Here is a 16,121-nt window from a genome sequence, read left to right on the forward strand (position 1 = left end):
GGAGTATCTTTCAACTCTCTTTTGGTCACAAGCTGTGGTTCTAGTATCATATATACAATTTATAGCAAAATAGTAACCTGTGCAATTCCAATATTTTTCACAAATTCAGGTAATCACATTGGGTTCAAACTGGTGCCTTTCCACTCGGTTTACCCCTCTTTGTTTACTGATTCAGCTCAATGTATCACTGGCCTCAGTTTATCACATTCTCAGTATAACAAATTGGAACTTCGTTCCTATATTATATATCAATAGTATAGAAAATTCATTCATTTCCATTTCAACATATATCACACAAGTTTACTCCAAAAACCCGCTAAATGATAGAAATCAAGTAAATATCATTTAAATGAATAAGTAAAGGATTTGAGCATCTCCTACTAGAGTATAAACTCAAATAAATGATTTTTTTTGTAAAGTTTGGAGATCACACGATAAAATCCTCGTTTTTACCAAAAATCATAAAATCGTAAAACCGGCATTTCTACTCGGTAGAATTTAGCAAATAAGCAGTTAAATCATACATAATAACATAAACTAGCTTTTTAGTAGTTTAGTTTTCTAAAAATTCTATTGTAATCAAATTCCCCTTACCTTATACTCGCAATGAAATTTCGTACAAACACGGTCCAAATCGGCAACCCCGGGATCTCGAAAACCTAAAACCACAGAACATAATCTTACTATCTTTTCTACTACTATCCAAATACCCAATCAAAACTAAGATCAGATCCCTATCTCGATTTTTGGAAAAAATCCAAAAATCTCCGAAACAACGATTTGATTTGCTAAAATTGTAGAGTTTTCTCTTCCAATCCACGCAGTACCCTCCGTTTTTGCAAACAGACGATAAATGATAAAGAATCCTAGAGAGAGAAAGAAATTCGCAGCTTAGAGAGAGAGAGAGAGAGAGAGAGAGAGAGAGAGCTTTTGGATGAATCTTAGCTCCTAAGCAACTCAAATGGGATATTTATAGGGCCTTTGACCCGGTCCAATTCGTCGATGAGGCGGCATCTTTGTCAACGAATCCACCACATAAATCGTTGACGAGGCCCTGAATTTCATCAATGAGGATTTCCTGAGAACCCCCCTTAAACCCCTCGGCATTCTCTCGTCGACGAGGCTCTGAAGGAATTCGTCAACTAATGTAATGTGATACCCCATGGATGAAAGACTTAAAAGGATTAGATATTACTACCCATATCAACAAGGTGCACCTTTCTTTTCGGGAGCTTTCCCATAAGAAGTTCATAGTTAAGCGTGCTTGGCTTAGAGCAGTCTTGGGATGGGTGAAGTTTTCTCAGGAAGTGTGTGAGTGAGGACAAAACACACCGAAAAGGACACGTGTTGGTTTGTGGGGCCAGTCATTAGTCTGATAAGGTCCGCCCCTTGTTGTCTGGTCCAGGTAGAGGAGGAGAGACGCAATGCTCCCTGGCAGACCTAGGTTGGGGCATTACAAATGGTATCATAGCCAACACCCAGCCGAAAGTGTGATGAGATTCACATCGCCTAGGTTTGGAAATGTGGGTTCGCAACGAGGACGTTATGTTCTATAAGTGAGGGAGAATGTGATACCCCATGGATGAAAGACTTAAAAGGATTAGATGTTACTACTCATATCAACAAGGTGCACCTTTCTTTTCGGGAGCTTTCCCATAAGAACTCTATAGTTAAGCGTGCTTGACTTGGAGCAATCTTGGGATGGGTAACCACTTGGGAAGTTTTCTCAGGAAGTGTGTGAGTGAGGACAAAACACACTGAAAAGGACACGTGTTGGTTTGTGGGGAGAGTCATTAGTTTGATAAGGTCCGCCCCCTATTGTCTGGTCCAAGTGGAAGAGGAGAGACGCAGTGCTCCCTGACAGACCCAGTTTGGGGTGTTACAGACGATATAGCATTTTGGAGGTAAAATTTCCAAGAAAATTTTTCAAGCCTTGTCGACGAACACAGTGATTTCGTCAACGATGGTACTTTAGGATCTCGTCGACGAGAAGATACCGAGAAGGATTTTTGAGAAGTCTGAAATTTGTCAAACAAGGTGCAGGTTCGTCAATGAACTTTCTACAAGACTCGTCAACGAGGTGACGTGGCTCGTTGACGAATCCCGTAGTATAAATAGTGCTAAAACTCAGTTTTACGCAGAATTTCAGTGTCGTTCTCTCACCTCTCTCTCTCTCTCTCTCTCTCTCTCTCTCCTACGGTCCCTCCTCCATCTCTCTTCGATTTTGGATCTGTTGTTCACCGTATCGATGATCTGAGGCCACCATGACGCTCCTGGCGAAGTTCTCTTCAAGTTTGCTGGGACGGATCGTCAGTGGGATCGAGTCGAATTTCTTCTCAGAATCAGGGCAAGGCCTTTTAGTCAAATTTTGACCTTCTGTCAATTGTAGGAAATGATGTATGCAAAGAAATATTCATATTCTTTTCTGGCGAATGTTGTCTTCAGGGTGTTCAGTGGAGAACCCTGCAGGTGTAGGACTCGTTACAATAGGGGGATTTTAGCAGAAATCAGGTAAGGGAAATATGCTATGCTAGGTTTTTTGAGTATGATTTCAATATAAAATTATATATATTCTACTAGAGTATTATTCATAGCAGAGATTTATACAGTTTATCAAGTATGATTAATATTTTTTAAAATTACTGTGTGGCTTAAGAATATAGATATAGTATAAAAACATACTTTACAGTATTTTTTCAGAGAGGTGTTTTACAGAATATACAGATAGTGAATGTATTTTACAACAATTATAGAGATACCATGATTATACAGTTTTACAGTACCATGACATACAGATTTACAGTTAATTACAGAAACACAGTTGATATAGATACAGTTTTCCACAGCGTCATGATTTATACAGTTATTACAGAATCATGGTAAAACAGATAGTTGTATATAGAGATATGTTATATAGTATCAGACCTTGTTCGACCATACAGTTATAGAGCACAGTATCGTAGCTACATACAGTTTATAGAGTGCAACCACCTATTCAGATAATACGAGGTATAAAGGTTGATCGCATTGAGCCCACAAGTGGACAAGCTCCCTATCAGATATGGGTAGAGAAGGGCTGATCAAACCTATGGAGTATAGTGATCTATTCCTAGTTGGCTAGCCACGGTAGATCCCGCCTACGGGTTGCACAACCCTATCATGAGGGGTTAAATCATGACACACAGTTATCCACAGGGAAGATTTCAATTATTACTATGTTTATACAGATTTACAGAGATAGAAAATATATATATATTTATTAAAAGTATTTTGAGTATAAGCCTAAAGTATAGAAATGTTAAGCAATAGATAAAAGATGATGATTTATATTACTGGTATTGTACTTTACATATTTAGTGATACATGATTATATAGTAATAAATTTTCAAAGTATTGTAACTCATTTGCCACACACTAGCAATGGCATATTTCTTCTTACTGAGCGTTGGCTCATCCTAATTAATTTAACATTTTTCAGGTGATCCAGGTAGGTGAGCAGATCAAGCTCATAGGTAGAGGGGCTTTGGCACTACCTTATCAGTAGAGAGTGAGTATTTGTTTTGGAGTATTTCTGTATAACCCTAGTTAGTCGAGGGTATTTTGGAGAACAGTCGTGCTTGTATATTTTGAGAAACATTTTTTTAGCACTCTGGTATTGTATATAATTACATTTGGTTATTATTTTATTGGATTTCTGCTTCTTGATGCTAAAGTTGATGATTGGGTTTAATATCGTGTGGTATCAGAGCATTTTAAATGTTATAATATAAAAAAAAAAAACCAGTTAAATAGCAGGTCGTTACACATAAGGCCCATGCATTGGGGGGCTAGGCGCTGCTTTGGAGAGGGTCATAGGGCTTGACAGCTAAGGGTTTTAGTAAAATAGGGGAATAGGGTTTTTTGGGGTGCAGCCACACAAGGAGTTTTTGGGGCGGGCGCACAAGGAACTTTTGAGGGGATTTTTTTTGGGAACTATGTGAAGCAATCAGGCAATAGCTTAGGAGGAGGACTCTCTCTCTCTCTCTGCTTGTTTATTTCTTTTACTTTATTGTTAACTTAAATACCTTGCCTAAGTTTATTTTTATTTAAGCACTCCCATCTTTGTTTGTTTTTTTTTTTTTTCTTTGTCTTGTTTTACATTGTTGTTATTTCAATACTTGTTTTAATGCTTTGTTTGAAGTTATTATTTGTTGAGTTTATTTGTATTCATGCCATTGTTGAGTAGAATTAATTTTTTTTTTTTTGGATGTCGCCGGGTGTCTTGGGCTTATACACCAAACTAATCTCACACCTATGCCAGTCGTGCCCTTGACCAACACGTAGGAGGTAAATCGCGGATGTGCATTACAAGCGGCAGTGTTCAACTTCACTTTTGTCCATGGTCGTCTATCACCCATCCTTACCAACGGAGCTTATGCCCAAGGGCTGAGTAGACTTAATAATTTTGGTTACACTATTGTTGGGTTTTATTTTGTTTAAGGCATTAATGGGATTGATTTTCATTTAAGTTCATTTAAATGTGGATTTAAATTGTTTAAGCATTTGGTTAAGTTTAAGACTTTACTTAAGTTAGTTTATTTTTGTTTAATATTTTATTTAAGTGTAGTTTATTTTTGTTTAGGTTTTTGTTTAAGTGTAGTTTATTTTTGTTTAAGACATTGTGGAGTAGGTATATCTAATTGTTGAATGCCTTTATAAGATTAATGAAGTCTTCTTTCTTAGTTCATTATTTGAATGTTTAAAGAGTTGGTTATTTTACTTGTTCAATTTTGTACTGTTTATAATGGTTGAATGAGACATTGAATGGATTATACTAAGTCGGCATAGTTGGTTGGTTTGTTTAATTGCATGGTAGTCATTTTTCTATTTAAGCATGTTATGTATTTAGTTTAGGACTCACTTTGTTTTAATTTCATCACAAACTCTCAAAAACCCCAAAAAATTAAATCTGAATTGTGTTTAGTAAATTGTTATTATTATTATTATTATTATTATTATTATTATTATTATTATTATTATTATTATTATTATTATTATTATTATTATTATTATTATTTTATTTTCTCCTTTTTGTTTTAACGTGAGTTTGAAACTAATCTGCATTTCTTGAGGAGACGATCTGACTTTTTAGGCTAATTATTACGTGATAGAAATCCTATACTTGGGATAGCCTTTGCGCTGCTCATTTTAAAGTAAGTCACCAACCGTTTTTGGCAATTGACCCTAACCTTGGAAACCCATAATGTAACGACCTACTTAACTAATCATATAATAGAACATAGTAAATAAAATAATCAACCCAAACCCGTAGGTAGCGGGGACACCTATCATACACAACGGAACCTAGGCAGTAGTAAATGTAAATCATCAACCTCAATACCACAAAATACATAATATCAGAATTAACTATAATCCCAAAACACTGTGTTTATATACAATCTCTCAAAATACAAAAAATATCTCTAGGATCCCACATCTAATCCTAGTTCAAGACTTACCCTCCTAACGAGGTAGCACGACAGACTCAATAGCAGCCACGACCCGCCGGACCTTCTGGGTCTCCTGAAAATCATTTAATGTTCGAGGGTGAGACACTTCTCAGTAAGGAAAAATAAACTAAATACACCTGTGTGGCAACATGAACATTTAATGCAATTATACATATACAATACATTTCATATACCTGAAACATTCATCAAAACATACTAAATAATCATATACTTTCGTATTTTCTAATAAATCATTTAGTTCATAAAATTTCTGGTATAGCTGATAATACTAAAAACATACCCAGGATGAATAGCTAACTGATGTCATGTATGACCCCCTATAACGGGTTGTGCAGCCCGAAAGCGAGACTCGACAATGGCTGGCCGACCACTGCCGAGTCAAAAATGTCTGTAAGTGTGATGAGCCCGCCACATCCTAGTCCAGACTGTCAGGTGGACATCTACAACTCTACACTAAAAGCCACATCGACTATCCATCTCCCACCCCCTCGTGGGGTGGTTAGCACCAATCTGAACATAGATATCTGATCTATATAGTTACAATACCGAACTCCTGAAACTGAACTAAACTAACATTCAGGTTCTGATAACATATAATACATGATAATATACCATTTAACATAAATGGATTGATAGCATTTTCTATAATTTCATAAATACGGCCTTGCGCCGAACATTTCATAAATACGGCCTCGCACTGAAATCATACGTAAAACACAACCTTGCACTGGCTATCAATCATGGCCTTGTGCCGAATATCTCATACATATCATTCTAAATAATTAAATCAATTATCATGTATTTTCAAAAATCATAATGTACTGTATTATTTTATAATTCCCAAAAACATGTTTTACTCGTAAAATTTACTATAACATAATACTTATCACGTAAAATAATATTCATGCCACACAATGCTGAGTAAAAATTGTACATTTCATTCTAAAATTTCATTTCCTATATAACAACAGTATTTTCCTAAATGTGCATTTTCTCAATAATATTCAAATATAATACATACTTTCCTGAAAATTAATTTGCTGATAAATATACTAATTTGTATGGAAAAATAACTATTTTTAGTTTATTCCCTTACTTGGTACTGAAGAAAACCCCCTAAAAATTTCACTCGTCCTGCATCCACAGGGTTCCCCATTCAACACCCTTAATTCAATAATTCTCAAAACTAAACTTCAGTATTTCCACGTGAATATCATTTCTTATAGCTATGAAAAGACCAAATTTTGCTTAAAAAGTCTTACCTCAACTCAGGGATGAATTTCAACTCGCTTCCACCAACGATATGCTCCAGCAGATTTAAAGAGAACTTCTCCAGGAGCGTCGTGATGGCCTCAAATCGTTGATCTGGTGAACGACGGAGCGAAATCGAAGAGAGAGGAGAGAGGAACCGTAGAGGAGAGAGAGAGAGAGAGAGAGAGAGAGAGAGAGAGAGTAAGAAATTTTCTGATTTTTCTGCGTTTAATCCGAGTTTTAGGCTATTTATAGAGTCGGATTCGTCGACGAGATACGTCACCTCGTCGACGAGTCCCTGAAGAGTTTCGTCAAAGAACCTTCACCTCTCGTCGACAAAATTCAAAATTGTCAGAACCCTCCTCAGTATTTTCTCGTCAACGAGACATACCTTCGTCGACGAGCCCGATTGCCGAGTCATCGACAAACACTTCTGCTGCACCCTCTTTTCTGTTCCCATTTTTCTCTCTCTTAAATATTAAAATACCATTATACTTCAGGCCATTACACATAAGGCCATGATCCCCCAAATCCTTGCCCTAATTCTGAGCCTATTTTCAGAATGTAACACCAAACAAAACATGTTAACAATCCAAGCATTTCAAGCGAGCAATTTACAGAAAGCTAAATCCAATTTGATTTCAACCCAATCTTTCTAGGTGAGCAACATCCTTCAAATACTAAGTCCTACTTCCAAACAAAGAGGAGAGAGTAGAAAAGGAGATTCATCCCTAAACCAAGTGGCAAGAGAGGAAAAAGGGAACTAGAATGTGAATAGAGTAATTTGGTGATTGAAGAGGACAACACACAAAAAAGGGAAAAGAGAACAAGTGAGAAAGAATCATTTCAAATAATCCGATGTTACTTTTTATGGAACCTATTTTGGTTAAGATCGTAAGGATGGAAGTTCATATGTCAAAGAAACTTAAAGCAATGGAGGTTAGGGCTGTGAAGACTGGCCCAAATAGTCTCCACGAGCACCATGACGATTCTAAGTTGGAATTGTTGTGGGTAGGGTTATGCAATCAGTCTCTACATTGAATTCAGTAAATTAACCGAGTTCACCCGAAAAATTTTGGTTAATCATATCCATTAACGAAACTGAACCGAACTATGTGAACCCTTATCCGACTGAATTTTATTTTAGTTAATTTAGTTAAGCACAATTAACAAAATTATGATGCTTGTCCAATTTACATATATATATATATATATATATATATAATATAAAAAAATATATTATATTGATATATAATACAAGTAAATATATTAGACATATATATATATATATATATATATATATTTAATTTATATACTAACGTTTATACATTTGGTCAGTTAAATCTATTAACCGAAAAAAATTCTCTTAAATCGAACCAATCACCAAACATTGAATGTTTTAGAAAATTAAATCGAACCAACCAAAATTAAAATTTTAATTTAACTGATTTAACCAAACTTCTTCAGCCTGTTCAGTAAATTTGATTTTTATTGAATGCTGGTCAGCCCTAGTTTATGAGTTGGCGTCTCCAAGAACTATTCATCAATTAAAAGACCATGTCAAGGAGCATCATCCAGATCTTTTTCCTTATGGAAACTAAAAAGTCAGGTTCCAAGTACGACTCTCTAAATTATTGGTGTTTTGGAATGACTACTGTAGGTGCTTTAAACTTCAATACCCTTATAGTTTTTTCGTCTCATTGATTGGGCTTTAGAGATCTTGAATACACAAGGAATAATAGAAGGAAGGGAATGACTTAATAATGGGTAGAATTTATAAGAGCTTTCTGTAATTTTGATTAGCAATGTTAATTCTTTAAATATCCAATGGTCCAGGTTGAATCTGCATTAATTTGTTTCGACTATTCTCCCATTATCCTCGACACTGTAGAGGTTACAAAGATTGCTTCAAGTAAAAAAATTCAAGTTTGAAAATTATTGATTAGTTAAGGAAGGGTTACTAGACATAACGAAGGAAAAGTTGGGATGCAAAAAACTTAAGGGATCATCAATGTTCGCCTTGCTTGGGAAGCTAGCTGAAAATTTGACTCAGTGAAACAAAATGGAGGAGACTGAAAATTTAGAAAATAAAATTTGAAAAGCTTCAAGAAGGTACTACCTAAGCCCAAATTGATGGCTGAGATTTTTAAGAATCCAAAAACTTTGAGAAACTTCTCCATATGGAAGAAATTAAATGGGCATAAAGGGCTAGAAAGAATTGGATGATTCTAGGATAGCAACATTAAATACTTTCATGCAATGGTTAAACAAAGAAGAAGAGCTAACAAAGTAGTTTCCATTAAAGCTAAAGAAGGAAAATAATTTTTTTATTAGAGAGAAATATTGCCAGAGGCAAAGAGTTTTTTAGCCAATGCTTACACCTCTTCTAACCCTTCTTAAATGAGAAACCTTACTCTTTGCTTTCCTCGGAACAAATCGAAAAATTGATAAGAGATTTCTCTATGGCAGAAATTAAAATAACAGTCTTTCAGATTGATGGAAATAGAGCGCTAGGACCTAATGGTTTCCTAAGCTCTATTTATCGCGGGTTATGGAACATTTTAAGAGAGGATTTTTAAAGCATGCTTAAATGGAACAAGATTTTTGTCTCTCTTATTCTTTTGATATCTCATCCTTCCTTTTTCAAGAATTGGAGGCCTATTAGCCTTTGCAATGTCATTTATAAAATTATTGCTAAAACTTTGGCTAACAGATTCAGCCCAGTCATGGATTTTATCATTTAATTCTGAGAATCAAAGTACATTCAGCAAAGGGAGAATTGATAGAGCATAAAATGTACACCTTAGTCAAAGGGTAGTGATAAGTGTTAGCACCGAAGGAGTCCATAGGTGTACTTGATGCACATGGGTGAGTACCAACTTGACTCAAAAATTTAAACCTATTGGGTCTTAAGCTCAACCATGTATATAAGCACCCATCATTCACTCAATTTTTCCAATGTGGGACAAACTTATAAGTGGAATTCTCAACAATCTCTCCCTCACTTGTGAATTCCAACTGCTCTCCGTTCAGTTCCACCACTCGTAAGTTCCAACTGCTCCCTCTTGAACGAAAGTCGTCTTCTCCCTCATGGGACTAACTCTCCCCAACAGTTTGCTCAAATGGGCCTTACCACTATATCTTACATGTCTCGGATTGTATTCCAAATGTGCCTCCAAACCAATCATACCTCTCATGTCTTGACCCTATTTGGATCCATCTTGGCAGCTTAGATGATCCTTCTTTACCCTCGGTCACACACTCCCACACTCAGAGTTATAAATCATCAGCTCTAATACCACTTGATAGAGCATTCATCAAAGGGAGAATTGATAGAGCTTAAAATGTATACCTTAATCAAAGGGTAGTGATAAGAACATTGCACAAAATTAATAGACTTATGAAGACATGAAATTAAAAAATAATTAAAGGGAATAATGAAATTCTTGTAACTCCCTAATAAAGTTCTAAATAAAGACCCATAAATCTAATATAACTCTTGACATTAAAGTTCATAATTTGCTTATCTTAATGGAAGGAAAGGCATAACAACTATAAAAAGAATAATCTTACAATGTCATGTCATATACTTTTAATTTTTTTAACTTAGTCATTAGAGTAATCCCCATAGTACACCTCAGGTCCTCTAAGCCTCTTTTCTTCATTTTTCGTTGGTAGTTGAGATCGTGATCAATCCCATTAATCCAATGAAACTTTAGTGATAACAATTTGGCGCCATCTGTGGGAAGATTTGAGGGTTTAACCATTAACAATCAATCATGACCACCTCTTGTAATTTCGGTTTGTATCATATTTTTTGAAGATCACTCACCTTTATCAATGTAACCCAATGTCTCATCGTAGGAACAAATGGTGCGAATGGGGTAGCTTTTGATCTTTTAGAAAAGGATGGAAGAAATGTTTGAAGTACTTATATGACAAAAAAGGATCATCCAAAACGAAATCTAGTAATGTTTGCTTTGGATACGTGAGCAAAACGTAAATCACCAATGCATCAAAAATAGACTTTGAATATTTCAAATCCATTAAGGAAGAATCATGGTCTTGAATATTTCAATAACATGCTGCCATTGATGCACAATCCTCATCGGCATTTGAGGATAATTTTTTTTTTTTAAATGACCAACTTAAAAATGATGGAGATCGATTCACGATCAATTTATATCATATGAACTCAATGCAACTTTATTATATTATTAGAGATACTCTCTTTTTGTTAATATTTGAATGCAAGCAAGTACTAGCCTACAAAGACTATAAAATTAATTCAAGTGGCCAAATAGACCCACTTGTTAAAAAGCCTAAATGATGAATATAAGCACTGTTTATGAGACATCAAACAAGGAGATCCTTTATCTCCTTTTTTATTTTTTTTAATTACGCATCATGTATCCACACATCCGTTTCATAGTCCACGTAACTACCCTTTGAAGTTGACCCCACAATTCTAAAGGGAGACTACAACTTTTTAATTGAACAATGCTTTAAGGGTATCAAAGCTAATGGAACAGTATAGCCTTCTTTGAAAACTCTTTCAACCCTAAGAGCTACTAATACATCTAAACCTGCATGTCATCTCAGTCCTACTACTTTTCATTCTTCGAAGACCAAGAGATTGGAGATATTTACCTAACACAATGAAATAGACCAAGGCCGAACCCTAGCCTAGAAAGAAAGAGGAGATGAGGTAGGGCATAGGGCGTAGGGTCGTAGGGGCCTGGACCCCACGGCGGATGGGCGGGCGTCCTTGTATTTATCTGAAAAGAAGTCCCCATAGTTTTTGGACGCTGCGAAGAAACCTCAGCGAATCGGGCGCAACCAAAAAACTTTTTTCAAAAAAGAAATGAGCCGTTGGGTGGGTCCCGCGTGGTGGCATCTTCTACCAAATCCAACCCTCCTTCTCTTCAATTATTACTAGTCCGAGCCCCTCCCCCCTTTTTCTTTTTCCATGTCCTGTCCTTTTGTAGATCGTTGAAGTTGGATGTACCATTGTCAGCTCAGCTTAAAATGGTAATTTAATATGATATTAAATCTAGTTTCTTAATTTTAGTCATTTATTTTGTAATATTTAAAAATTTCTTGTGTATTTATTATCGTCCTGGAATATTAAAATTTGATATATCTTAAAATTTTAGGTAAAGTGGTAACTTAATTGGCATAAATTTTGATATCCCGAGGGATTTTGAATTTATACTTATATTAAATTTAAATAAAATATAATATAAAATTATAATAAAATTGCCCCAAATTCACAGAGATTTAAATCTAAGGTTTGAAATTTATACTCTTAATGCACCATCACCGAATTTGAATTTTTTTTGTTGTAGTTTTTTTTTTTTAATAGAGGTGATGTAATTTTTTATATTATGTTTTTCTCTAATTTAAATTTAATGGCTGAAATTCATGTTTCTAAATATTAGGTCAATATAATTTTGTATTGTATTTTTTAAATAAATAAAAAACTATAGATGTTTAAATTTAAGGTCTGAACTCGAGGCTCTCTCGCATTTTACAAAATAATAGTTTTTTTAATTTAAAATTAAAATAAAAGTTCAATAACAGATCAATTAGTGTATTAATGTTTCTTAAAAGGCTTCATCTTATGGCTTCCCATAATTCTTTCGTAATACGTCCACTACTACTATGAATATATATATATATATATATATATATATATATATATATACAAAGTTTGACTTAATTAAGTAGTAGAATTTCAGACATCTTATATATAAAGTTTGACTTAATTAAGTAGTAGAGACATCTCAAGTGAAGTCTTCTAAGAAATGTTCTTAGGGTAAAAGTTAAAAACATTCATATTAGATGTCTTAAATTATATTAACGTGTTGACTACTTGAAAAAATATAACTATATTAAAATCATAAGGCAAGTGTGATGCAAAATCACTTACGTATTAAATGTCATGCCTTTATGTATACATTGGCTAGTATAATTGTAACGCCCCAACCTGGGTTTGTCAGGAAGTATAGCATCTCCCTTCCTCCACCTGAACCAGAAAACATGAGGGCGAGTTTTATCGGACTAATGACTAGCTCCACATATCAATACGTGTTTTTTTCAGTGTGTTTTGTCCTTACTCACACATTTCCTGAGAAAACTTCTCAAAATGTCATCCATCCCAAGATTACTCTAAGTCAAACACGTTTAACTGTGGAGTTCTTATGAGAAAGCTCCCGAAAAAAAAGGTGCACCTTATTGATATCGGTAATAATATCAAATCTTTTTCAAGTCTTTCTTCCACAGGATATCGTATTCTCCCCCACTTAAAGAACGTAACATTCTCGTTGCGAACTCACATTTCCAAACTCAAGTTATGTGAATCTCATCACACTTCCGGTTAGGTAATTGCTCTGATACCATTTTGTAACGCCCCATCCTAGATCTGTCAGGGCGCCCTGCGTCTCTCCTCTTCCACCTAGACCAAACAATAGGAGGTGAGTCTTATCGGACTAATGACTGACTTCACAGATCAACACATGTCCTTTTAAACGTGTTTTGTCCTCATTCACACACTTCCTGAGAAAACTTTTTAGAAGGTCAATCATTCCAAGATTACTCCAAGTTAAGCACATTTAATAGCAGAGTTCTTATGAGAAGGCTTCCGAAAAGAAAATTACATCTTATTGATATGGATAGTAACATTAAATCATTTTCAAGTCTTTCTTCCACGATGTATCACAATAATACTTTTGAATTAAATAGAATTAAATATATTTTTGGTTGGTAAGATATTTTAATTCAAATTTTGAAGGTTTTGGTCTTATAAATATTAAATTCTCACATCTTGAACCCATCATTCAAAAAATATATTTGTTATTTTCCAAAAAAGAATGAAACCCACATATTATTATTAATTAATTATATTTAATTCATGAAATATTTCTATTTCTAAAAATAGATGAACATGTATTTATTATACTACCCCTTCAACAAGAAAAATTTGTATCTATAATAATTAAGTGCAAGTAAAAAACTATAAATCTCAACAAAATTAATAAAATTATATTATATTTATATAAATTAATTAAATTTTTAGATTAAATTGCTTAAATATTCCTAATTTTTCAAGCTCTTGTTTTTTTTGTTTTAATTATCATGCTCTCGTATAAACAAAATTATTACAATTGCAAAACGTAAGCCAAGCTATCTTTAATTATTAATATTTTATTGTTGAAAAAAATTACTACAAACCAAAATCTTCCTTCTAAACTTTGAATTACATTTATATTGTTAAAATGCTGAATTAAACCCTATTAATTTCTTTAAAAAATATTTCGGAGCCCTTTTATGCATGCCTATAGTTTTTAATTACTAGCAAATAAAGGGCATACGAACAATACGTGTGCAAAATGAATAAAATTCGAGTAGAACACGTGTACAAAGAAAGCATTAGGCTTGAAATTTATTGTTTTATTGACTGGGATGATTAATGGGTTGGGGGTGTGGGGACAATGCCCTAGCGGTATAGTACAGGGGTATTTGAGGAATTTTTTTAATATTTCTATACGATTAGGGTTAGTATAAATACATAGGATGTAACCCTACTTTGACATAGTGAAGTCCAGCCACCGTGGATGTAGGCATACTGTCAAAACACATTAATTTCGTGTATTTTTGTTGTTTTATTTCTATATTTTTCTATAGTATGTTAGGAAATCTTTCCTATATTAGGCAACATATATTTCTTAATCAATCATATATTAGCTATTTAATATGAGCTAAGATTATGTGATCTATTTGATTTGGCAAACCCATAAATTACTCAAATTGATATGAATTAAAATGGGTAAATACCATTTTTTGGGGATTATAAGAACCCTATATAAAGACCGAAGATCACAAACGACCTCCTCGCATTAGCGTTCATCTGGTCTTGATCGGTCGTACAACCGTTCTCTATGGATCAAAGTACTTTACCCGAATTTATAAACCTTAATGATCCAGCATGATGTAGATCCTAGGATTTTCAAGATAAATGTTTGCATCTAAAATAATTTATATTTTCAGTATGATTTTATTTTTAACATAGTATTCATCATAATTTCACACGTTTCACAAGAGATTTGTTTGTATGAAAGGGAATAAAAATTTTGGGAAAAATTAAAAATTACCATCATATAATAAATATTGATAATTACTCCAAAATTTTCTCTTGAAAATTAGAAATTTTTATATGTAATATATTAGAAGATTACATAAAGTAATTTATATTTTTAAACTATAAAAATTGAAAGAATAATGCTATATCTGCGCATGGCATTGGATCATCCTAGTTATAAATTAATACTGAAAGCATCTTCAAATATATATATATATATATATATACTTAATTACCCCTCAATTTCAATATAATTATAGTATAATCTCATAACTGGAAACCAAAGTCGAATGCCAAAAATGGAGCGACCATAGGTAAATATTGACAGATGGGAGGGGCAAATTGGTAAAAGTGAGATGCATTATGGTTTCATTTTCACATGCACGTCTTTGATTGAAGGCCACTATGCTCACGTGTATGCCACTTCCCATTCTTCTCTTCTTATCAATCAATTTTTTTCCCACCAAAATTACTTTTGTGGTATCAAAAAATGGTACTCTGAATCCAAATATTGATTTCCATTTGTAATTTTTTTTACAGCAATTCTTTATATAGCCTAATAAAATAATAGTATGTAATAATTACAAATTTATAATGTTGTTATTCTATATTAAATTAATTACATAATTTTTTAATATTATAATGACATAATTGATAAATTAAACTCATTTTGGATTCCTATCTTTATGTATACCAAACACTACAATATAATTTTGATTGTCGATTATTTATCGAGCCAAACATGAGAGAGGAATATGATATTTCATTTTTGATTCTAGTGAATTTTGATTCTGACTTCGATTCCGATATTAACTGTGACCCAAACAATCCCACACAGATGGTCGTTCAAACTCTTGAATTTGATATAATATTTTTCATATTTCACACATAAGATTTTGAATTTTATAAGACCCAAAATAACAACACGTTAGATAAAAAATGCAACATTTATAAAATTTTCAAGAACGCTAGTAAAGCATCGACACCGATGTATGTTTCTTTTAATGGTTAAGATTTATGACGTTGGATTGGAGATTGTGTTTTAAGAAACATAAAAGATAGATTAATTATTTTAAAAGTTAAAATACTCTTGCATTTGTTTTCATGCTCAGGATTTGGACTATGAATTTCTATTTATGTGAATATAGATGAAATATAATATAAAATTATATTAGGTCTGTATTAGTTACCATTGTGCTATTATCATATCAATGTAAGTC

This window comes from Malania oleifera, chromosome 2 (genome assembly GCF_029873635.1).
Source record: "Malania oleifera isolate guangnan ecotype guangnan chromosome 2, ASM2987363v1, whole genome shotgun sequence".
In the NCBI taxonomy this organism is placed as follows: domain Eukaryota; kingdom Viridiplantae; phylum Streptophyta; class Magnoliopsida; order Santalales; family Ximeniaceae; genus Malania; species Malania oleifera.